This window comes from Egretta garzetta, unplaced genomic scaffold, assembly GCF_000687185.1.
Source record: "Egretta garzetta isolate BGI_Z169 unplaced genomic scaffold, ASM68718v1 scaffold61, whole genome shotgun sequence".
Taxonomy (NCBI): domain Eukaryota; kingdom Metazoa; phylum Chordata; class Aves; order Pelecaniformes; family Ardeidae; genus Egretta; species Egretta garzetta.
In genome coordinates this window covers 608,553-618,547 of record NW_009258620.1, presented here as the reverse complement: position 1 = coordinate 618,547, position 9,995 = coordinate 608,553, and the positions used below count along the sequence as shown (strand labels likewise).

Sequence of the window (9,995 nt, the reverse complement as noted above, 5' to 3'; positions counted from 1 at the left end):
GATGAATATGCTTTATGAAAGTTCTTCTAAGTTAACCCACTACTCCACTAGACACAGTTTTCCTTTCAGGATCCAAGATACTGAACACTGTCCCTTCCTATCAACTCTGACAGGGCCCAAGGACACACCATTTCCAGAAATATGCATCAAAGGCAGACCAGACAAGTTCACAGAAACTACATCCAGCTCTGTAAATCCAGGAGATAAAAACAGCTGCAGGCTAGGAGAGCATTTAAGGGACAGATGCAGATGTTTGCCATGTTACTCTTGTTAGACATTGACTTAAGGACCCAGGGGAAAGCACAAATGCCACACCCTTAATATCAGAAATTGCATTTCCCACATTTCCCCAAATTTGGGAAAACAGCCATCCATCCATAGCACACGGAATGATTCTCATGCTCAAGAAACCACCTTCCTGATTACAGTCTACTTTTGGAGGCAGGACTCCAAGATGGGTCCAATCAGTACACACGCTCTCACATTCACTGAGACAAAGACAAAGGGTGATAGTTTCTTTCAGTACCTTTAGTTTCCTCCTCATCTTCAGAGTGTTCATTCCCATCCTCCTCCTCCTCCCTCAGCTCCTCCAACTCATCTGAATTGAAGCTGAGATCATCAGCTGCTGGCTTTCATTCTCCCTTCTTGGGCTCCTCTGCCAAAGTGTCGTTAGCCCAAGTGGCCACCTGAGAGCGCTTCCAGTGAATCACCAAGACCTCCTGGAATGTCTTACCTTCTTCCAGCTGTTGAAAAACAAACCAAGCAGATAAGCTGTGAAGACAGACACAGGAGAGCTGGTAGCAAGTTTTAATTCAAAGATAACTTCTCATTTCCAGCAGTGTAAAAAAATTTCTAAGAGGGGAGTCCACTTTACACTCACAATGTGAGCACTTAAAGTGACTATTCTTCTCAAGAGCTCTCAGCCCTACTCATTCTTTTTTGTAATTGATGTTTAGAAAGCACTTTAAAGAAGAAAACAAAACATTAAAAAGAGAAAAAAAAAGTTAAACATGACAGAACTTGCATGTGGTTAAAACCCAGAATCGCTGAAACAGGGTTGTCCTGGATGCAGTGCTCACATAGGAGCAGCTGACAAAAAAATAAACTCCAGTGTTGGGATTGTTAAAATCATGGTTTGTAACAGTAAAATTGGACTGTCACGAAACTCATTAAATCACACACCTTGCCTGAATTAACAGTACTGGAAGCAGCACAGAGAAGTTATTCAGCTTTTGCTCTTAATACGAACTAGCAAGAACGTAGGGATTGCAATTCAACCTCAACTCACCTCCTTTAAGTTTTCCATTGGATCTTCCTTCTTTTTGTCCTAGGAAAAGAAACCATTTTTAGAAAGGCTCATTAGAAGCACAGCTGAGATAATTTCTCAGGTAACCTAATGGTACAGGGATCATAGATCCTAAGGCAGAAAACATGCGACCCCTTCTCCCCAGGAGGTTACTTCTGCTGAAGGAAGAGCTTCTTGGTCTCCTGCAGTCTGGTGCCCATGGCCCAGCACCCTCCCCATTGCTTGGTGTGGAGTCAGATGAACCAAATCCTATACTGGAGCAATCTGCAGATGAGAGGAAAGAGCCTGGTTCTGTGGGATCCAGTCTGGATAACTTGCTCAATTTTTTGCTCGGTTACCCAGACCAGTATTGATCACTCTACTTAACGACCTTTGTGGGTTGGGGCTTAAGTGCCTCTGAGAACAGACACAACTCCTGAGAATAACTGGGGGAGTAAGTGTATTAAAACATGCTCAGATGCAACAGTAGCTGGACTGTATCCTGCCAGAAGGTATTTGTGCAGAATTAGCTGCCAGCTCCTCTGCAATACTCACACCTTTGCTTGTCCCAGGGTACCGTGCTTGCAAGCCTGTGCTCGAAGGAGGTGCACAGAACTGAGTCTGCACAAGCAGGAAGACCCTGGGGAAGCAGCTGGCATCAGTGGGTGCTCTGCACCTATCCACCGGGTCGGTGTTGGAGCCCAGCTTTCTGGCTTCTCCTGTGAATTGGCATGTTGCTGCCAGCACATGGAAGGACCGTGGAACGTGTATCTTGCCAAGAGGCACGCATTCAGGTGGAAACCTGTCAAGAACAGTTTTGGGATCAAGAACTGGAACATGTCTCATTACACATTTGAGTGCTGATAGCAGTAATGATGCCTCTGAGTTAGGTCTGGTGTTGAGTGGGATCACCATATCATGTTTTCAACCCCTGGACGTCCTGGTCTGTATTTTCAGGCCCCAAACCAGCTCAACCCTGTCTGCTTTCTGACCCCCTTTACAGTCCCCATGTATTACGCTGGGAGATGGGGGGGTAGCGTGTAGCCACCCCACAGTCCTACACCCCCAGGGCCCCACATCCTGTTTTGGGAAGTGCTTCTCCATTTTTCTCTTCCGCATTTTCATTTTCTGAAAAAAAAAGAAAAGCTGAGTGAAAATCAGCAGAAGTCACAGCACAAGCTGGTCTCGTCTAACAAGCAGGAGGCTGAAGCATGGAAGACAGTATGAAGAGATTCTCCAATTGCAATTGTGACTGACAGACACATACTATCCTATAAAGCTCCTGCTTTAGGTAAGTTGAAAATCTAATTCAGCTATACCTCTAGCACGGATCCTTTTTTCTTCTTCTCCACTGGTGGCTCTTGCTGTGTTTGCCCGGCTTTTGGCTTCTCCCTTTTATCTGTGTGGGTGCCGATGGTTTCTGCAATGCCTGAATCCTCATTCTCACGTTCCTCTTCCACCTCCTCACTATCTGTGTCTTCCTCTCCACTGGATGAGGAGGAAGAATCCTTCACCACTGTTGCAGTACTCGTACACCATGGACAGACAGAGTTTACCCAGTGTACATGAATTAGTACTTTGCCTTTTGCTGTAGTAAATGTGGATCTGAAAAATTTATAGCTTTTCATGTTTACAAAAGCCATGTAGAATTCCTTTATATAGACTCAAATAGCTTACTGTATCAATAGCGCACTGATGATAAGAAGTGCAACTTCAAGGTTGAGGATTCTTTTGTTTGGAGTGGAATACTACGTGGGGCAGTTCCCTACTGGTATTTAACTCTGTTTCCAAGATGACTGCAGTATATACCTTGTTTTTTGTGGGTTGCTAAAATTGTGACAACCTCATTTTAAAAGTGTATGTGCATGTAGGTGAAGGAGAAAACAAGAGCAATGTTTTTCAATGTACTAGCAATAAGATTAATTAAAAAACATGTAATGACTTCAGAAAAGCTCACATAAGAAAACAGATCCCATACAAAATTGACCTGTATCTCAACACTTCTACCTAACTGTTATCTCATAGCTGAAGAAAAGGTATCATGGGATGGAGTATCACTGTGTATCTATTTTAATCCATATTTATTAAGCAACTGCAGAGACTACCATCTTCTGCTCCCAGAACAAGCCTGGTGACAGCATAAACCTCCCAGCATCTCATAGCTACAGAATTTTAAACAGCACAGCTACACTAGCTAACAAAACAGAGGGAAATTTGGGTGAGCAAAGAGAGACTTTTTAAAACATAGTTCTGAGGGAGATGAGCAGTCGCTGAGGTCTCTTGGAGGCACTTCCAGAAAGGCTGTTCCTTCCTAATCAGTGAAAGCCAATTACATACCCAGACCATTCTCTCTTTCCAGGAATATATGATGGCTGAGAATCCCCAAACATAATTTTCAGAAAACACTGGCTTTTATCTAGCACAGAAGGCAACAAAAGTGTGTTTAGACTGAACAAGACACGGTATTATTAAATGGAGGCTACTCTTTCTTGCTGTGATGTGTCATACTCACAGGAACTTAGGTTAGGAAAGGTTTCCTTCTGAGTACAACCAAGAACAAAAAATACATTGCCATTTGATGTTATTAGAGAAGTGACAGCATGAAAAGTTTGGGTTTCCAGCTCAGTATTCAATTCCAAATGTAACAAACATACTCCATTTCCTACATTCCCATGGAAATTCCAAGGCCCACAGACTCTTTACTCTGTTTTAAACATTTGTGTTTGAAGTGTTTGCCTTACTCTCCAGAGGTGGATGATCCCTGCATACCTCTCATACACTTTCCTAGAGGAGCTGTGACTCGTAAGTGGAATTCACAACATGCTTCATGTTTTCAGGTCTGAATTGCTACACGCACTAACCTATATTCCTATGTCCCTAGGACTGTATGCTGTAATAGCGCTTAGGGTCCCAAAGATAAACAAAGGTCACTAGTAAAACCTTGAACTTGCTGTATTCCTTTTAAGGAATTTTACATTTTCCATGGAGTAAGACTAGGCATTACACAAATTTCAGACACACTTCTTCACATGTTAGAAAAAAAGAGAGAGAAGGGAAGTGAAGCCAAAAGCTCTTTGACTTTTTTCTGGCTGATCTCAAACTGTAGGAATTCCCAATCACAAAAATGCTCTGCTTTAGCTAAGGAAATGATGTTGATTAGAAAAAAAAGTTCTAGATGTTAACCAAAAGCGATGGGAGAGTGGAAGAAAAAGGAGGCATTTGAGATGACCCCATCCTAGGCAGGAAACACAAGAGGGCCTTGTACCCTCTTGGCGTTGGGATGCAGCCAAGTGCTAGACAGCTCTCACACACACTCACACTAGACTATTCTCCTTTCCCCCCCAGCAGTAATCAGAGCCGTTTAACCCCATCAATTCTTTAAATCCTTTATGATTTGCATTATCAGGTAAACATATAAATAAATCAGAACTAAAGTTATATCAGGAAAAGGATTTTTCTGTTTGGTTTTGTTTGGGTTTTTTTTGCATTAGAACCAGAACCATTTTTCTTCACAACTGCCATGCAACATCTTCCTTACACCCTTATTAGGGTAGTGTCCCTGATTGAGATCCAGAGGTATCTCAAAGGCACAGATAGGGTTAAAATAGTAAGTTCTTCAAAAAAAGACACTGCAGTCATCGTGAAGACAAATGTCTTAGTTCTTTGCAAAGTTAGTTAATGTGATTTAACTCTTTGTGGGTTTTGGAAAACAGCCAAAGTAAACCAGCTGTTCATTTCTCTGGGGGTGAACTACCAGTGCTCATTTGGAGTTCTTCTATTCATCACATTTGTACTTTACTACCTATTAGAATAATGCTACGTAAATCAGATATTTAGGGAAAAAGAAAGGAAAGGGAAAAAAAAATTAAAGCACTCTGGCCATAAAAGTCTACATGTGTTCATAAGATTGAGACTTGTCTTATTTTCTTCCTACTGGAAAATGTTCATTACGGGAAAAACATGTTTCCTGTTGCAGAGACTACTGCACTAACGTTAAGCCCAACATTAAGCTAAGCTCCTGGAGCAACCTCTCACCCACTTATTTATCATTTCACAATGCCCTATAGGAGCACTTTTCTTTTAAAACAGTGAAATTCTCCTCTTTCCAACAGACCATGAAGACTGTACAACATTATTATTATATAAATGCCTCTCAAAGCCTTCTAAATCTGTTAATTTACTACTTTGAAATGACTGCTTAATGAGAACATAAAGGATTTCTAATGAAGTATTTGCTTTATATAGCGCCTTGCATTCTGCAAGAAGCTAAACGATCATATAATGGATACATACACAAGCTTTATGAAAATGCAGTGGCTGCTGAGCAATCGTGGGTTTGGATTTATCAGAGACTTCTTCCTTCCCCACTTTCTCGCTACGTACCCGTGGTTTCACAGAAAGGCAGGCAATGCTGATTATGGTCTCTCATGACTGGCTGGACCACAGAGAGGAGAGCAGGGTCCTGTAGATTAACAATTGCTCAGCAATCCTAGGGCCTTCTTAAGAAATGAGTGGCTGATACAGGAATAACTGGGGTTCACTGCAGCCCTGTGTGGGCAGTGCCTCTGTCTTCTGTCTAGAAATTTGAAGGAAACTTATGAAATTAAGATCAGGAGTGGCAATGACTAGGTTTCATGATGAGACTGAAGAGTAAAACCAACGTAATGAGGGCATCATTCTATTTAAAACCATAAATTTCAATCTAGGACTTTGCCAGAAGGTTTTCAGAAAGATAGATATAGAAGATCCAGAAGTTGGAAGTTAGCTGTCTTAAATAATAGTAATACTTAAATAATAATTCTGTCCTTTTCCAAGCTAAAAATTGCTATTTTCCCAACTTTGGGGCCTTTCTGATCATTCCAAAATCACAGGAACGTTGTGATGGGTAAGAACCTCTGGAGTTCCAGTCCAACCTCCCTGCTCAAAGCAGGATCACACAGGGGAGGTTGCTCAAGGCCTTGTCCGGTCACATTTTCAGTATCTCCAAGAGCACAGACTTCATAAGCAAGCTCTCTGGGCACACTGTTCCACTTTTCAGTGACACTCCTAGTAAAAATACAGGAAATTCTACTTACACATAAGAAAAAAGTATTTCAGCTTGTGTCCATTGCCTCTCAAAAGCATAAGCTATATTTTTTGTCCTGTCTGAAAAATTCTGGCAGATGAACCTCGCAGAAGTGATGCACAAAGATCCCTAGGAAGGAAATTAGCATACCCTATGAAGCAGGCATTTCTGCCCTACGCACAAAGTATGTGAAAATAAACATACGGCTGCAGATTGAAACAAGGCAGTTCATAGGCACGTTTTCTCCAAGTCACAAACCCCAACTCTTTCATGTCTTACAGAAATCTGCTACATTTGAGTCTTCTCACCCAGTCTGCTTGTTTCCAATATGCAATTGCTACACCAGAACCAAGCTCTACAAAATTTTATCAGTTGTTTGAGTGCAGTGCCCTATATGTTTGTATGGAGAGCTGTCAAGTATTGCAAAGTCTGATTTAAGAAGGATGTCTAGCTGTTGGCACTGCAGTCCTTTGCTTCCAACGGATGGGAGGGACTGTGCAATTCTGCCCTCTGCTCCCTGACCTCTACATGGGCAACACAACACAATAACGCAAACATGTTGCTTAATGTAAAGGCAAGGAGAGGCGGTTCAATGCAAGGGAACATTTGCATAATGGTCAACTATCACTTGTCAGTCTGGGCAGCAGCAGTTACTCACACAACCAGTAATAAAATCTTTGCTCTGGCACTTAAGCAGCAGAGTAGAATGCGGACATTAAACTTCCAGATCCAATTGAGTTTAAGTTATTATATAGCCCTTACAGACATTGGTGATGATCACTGCTCTTCTTTAGCACCACGATCCAGGAATTTCTAAGTCTCCTATACCTTCACAAAGGCTTACTGAGAAAGGTAACTACACTGTCATTTCATCCTCTGACAGTACTCACATATTGCAAGTACAAGATGAGATTACTTATGATTCCATAGTGTGGCCAAGGTTAAAAATGAGACTTACCTCCTACATTAATTGCCAGACACACTTTCCCTGCTGCCATGTTTGTCACAAACTGGGTTAACCTATCAGGGCATATAAAACATCATATGCTCAGTACTTAACCAAGCCAGTTGTCATTTCAGTTCTAGGTCACTCAGAGCTGCTTGTGAAAGAAGCCCAGACCAAGAACTACTCCTAGAAACAATTCAGCAGATTGCCAATAAATACGCAGAAACCATGGACTATTTTAGAAGATACAGGAACAGGTGAAATTTACTGCAGAAATTCTTAGCTCCATTTACTTCCTCAGCCAGTATCAAAACCAGAAGATATAGGCTTGGTCCTAAATCCCAAATAATTTGCTCAACGAAAATGCCAATTGCTCTTATTGTTACCAATATTTGCATTGCAATCTGGCCCTGTCATATAAGACTAAAAACAGACAAGTGAAAGATACGGAGAATCACGGCAAAGGCTTTGCACTCCTTTCAGAAAGAACTCTCCAGAACTAAGCTAAACGACTCACTGGAGAACATTCTGCAGGGACTCATTATGAACTGGCAGAAGAGATGGACGAGATGACCTAATAGGTTTTTTCCAGCTCTGATTTCTGTGATCACGTAATTCCATCTTGATATGGGACCAGAGGAGTTGACAGTTACATCTGCAGTCTCTCTTAGAAGTTATTGACTCTACCCATGGAATAGATCAAAAATTTAAGGGGAAAACATCACATGTGTATTAGGAATTGAGGGTGTGTATCCAATTTTGGTTAATAATACTTCTTAAAAGCCATAAGTGATAATGAAGAGACAATGAAAGCAAAGATTGGTCATGGTTTAAAGGCACAATGAGGATGTGACCAGATGATATTAAGCGACAAGATGGTTTATTAAGTAAAGTTTAACACTGCTACAAAGCCTCAAATAAAGGTTTTGAAAATCTGTGTTTTCTTTAGCATATAAAAGAAATCATCTCTATCCAAAGCAGAACTAGTTTCCAAAATTTCAACTTTTCTGCTCCTGCAGATGTCCTTGTGTAATTTATTTTCTGAAGCATTTTTAAAATTAAAAAATAATAAAAACTCTAATAGTGCTGTCTTGGCTATGGAAATTAGAACAGTTATGAAAGAGCAATAAAGCAGCCTTTCTCTTTTAGCTGCCAACAACTCCAGAAACATGTTTGCTGGAACTCTGACCCCTTACATAGAAAACATTAAAACAACTGCAACTTGATACAATTAACCGGTATTAGAGTCAAAGTTTGTGAGGCCAACTGGCTTTTAAGATGTATTTCTTGGTACTTACATAGTAATGGAAACACTCCAAACTTTTGAAAAATATATTCCAGATAGACTGACTGTTAACTCATTTTTTAAAGCAACTTCTTTAGCAACTGCTCGTCCTGTCTGTAAGGAATGAAAAACAGACATCGCATTTCTACTGCTGTGCACTGCAGAAACTTCTTCTATCTAAATTCAGCTCTCCCTCAGAATATATTAACAATGGCAATATTTGAAGTGTTATGGATAAAGCTTTCATTGCTTCTCAAAATACTAGTATAACAGTTGTAACATTTCCCAATCTTTCTCTTCGTTGCCTAGCTTAGTATTAGCAGAGGTACATAAATCTCATTCTAAACCAGAAAGCCTTCAGCTATAGCCTGTTCTACGTGGGACACCCCCTCTTTCTGTGCACCAGAAAAAGGGGGACATGAGCCAGAGTAATAGCTGTGGCAGAACGATGATGGTTCAAGATTATGACGCTCCTAAAACTGAAATTCCTACGCATTCCTTCCACCTGTGTTAGGAAGGGGTCTCCTATTGATAGCCACAGAATTAAAGGAGACAGAAGGCTGACTTGGATCCTACTAGCCAAAGGACTAAAGGAATTGTATAATGGGTATTGCTGCTAGTTAACCAAAGAGATTCAATAACAAATTAAATTGATGGGCTTCTTCTGGATATTCAGTGGATTATTTACAATGATTTGGAAAACTCAACCCAGCTGCTAATTAAGAGGTGTTTAAACCATCCTGGCACTGGGAAGCAGTCCGGCTAGCAATCTCAACAGCAAAAGCAAAATGAACTTTCCAAGGTGGAAACGACAAGTTTATTCTGCTTCTGCTCTTCAAATATCTCAAGAAACAGTGTCCAGAGCTGTCACTTCAGCATTACCCAAGAGCATGCATCATGTAACACTGCTGAGCACTCCTGCAATTACAAATCCATAAACAATTAAGACAGTTTCTGTGACCAGATGCGTGCATTCATATAGCAATTGTTTCCTGTGCTTTCAGCTTTTTCAGGCTAAGTTCATGTAGTTGAAAAATGTTGATTCATTTTCTGTATTGCTATAAACATCAGAAGTTTCACTTGATGTTGGTTTATTTTGAAACAAATTGGAAGGAAGCCAAGGAAATAAGTAAAGCAATAATCTGAACATAGTGTGGGAAACGATACCAAACACTTTGACAGATAAAAGTCACCTCATTTGATACACACAGCACCAAAGAGAAAAACGAGAAAGACTAGCACTTGGGGATCATTATCTTAGGGACACTATTGCCACAACGTACGATTGCAAAGCTGCTAACACTGTCAGACCTATGTGTCTATTTCCAAAAGGAACTAATCTGCCCATCCATCTTATTTTCTCAGTTAGCAAACTCCCCACTGTTGTAATGAAGTGCAAAAACTCCTTTCCCTA

At 40.8% G+C, this 9,995-nt stretch overlaps 1 non-coding gene across 1 annotated transcript; it reads right to left on the bottom strand.

Annotated features, from left to right (window-relative positions):
• Positions 1 to 291: 291 nt before the first annotated feature.
• Positions 292 to 449, bottom strand: LOC118453301. The gene has a single exon (XR_004843224.1). It is a non-coding gene; the product is annotated as a U1 spliceosomal RNA (small nuclear RNA).
• Positions 450 to 9,995: the final 9,546 nt, after the last annotated feature.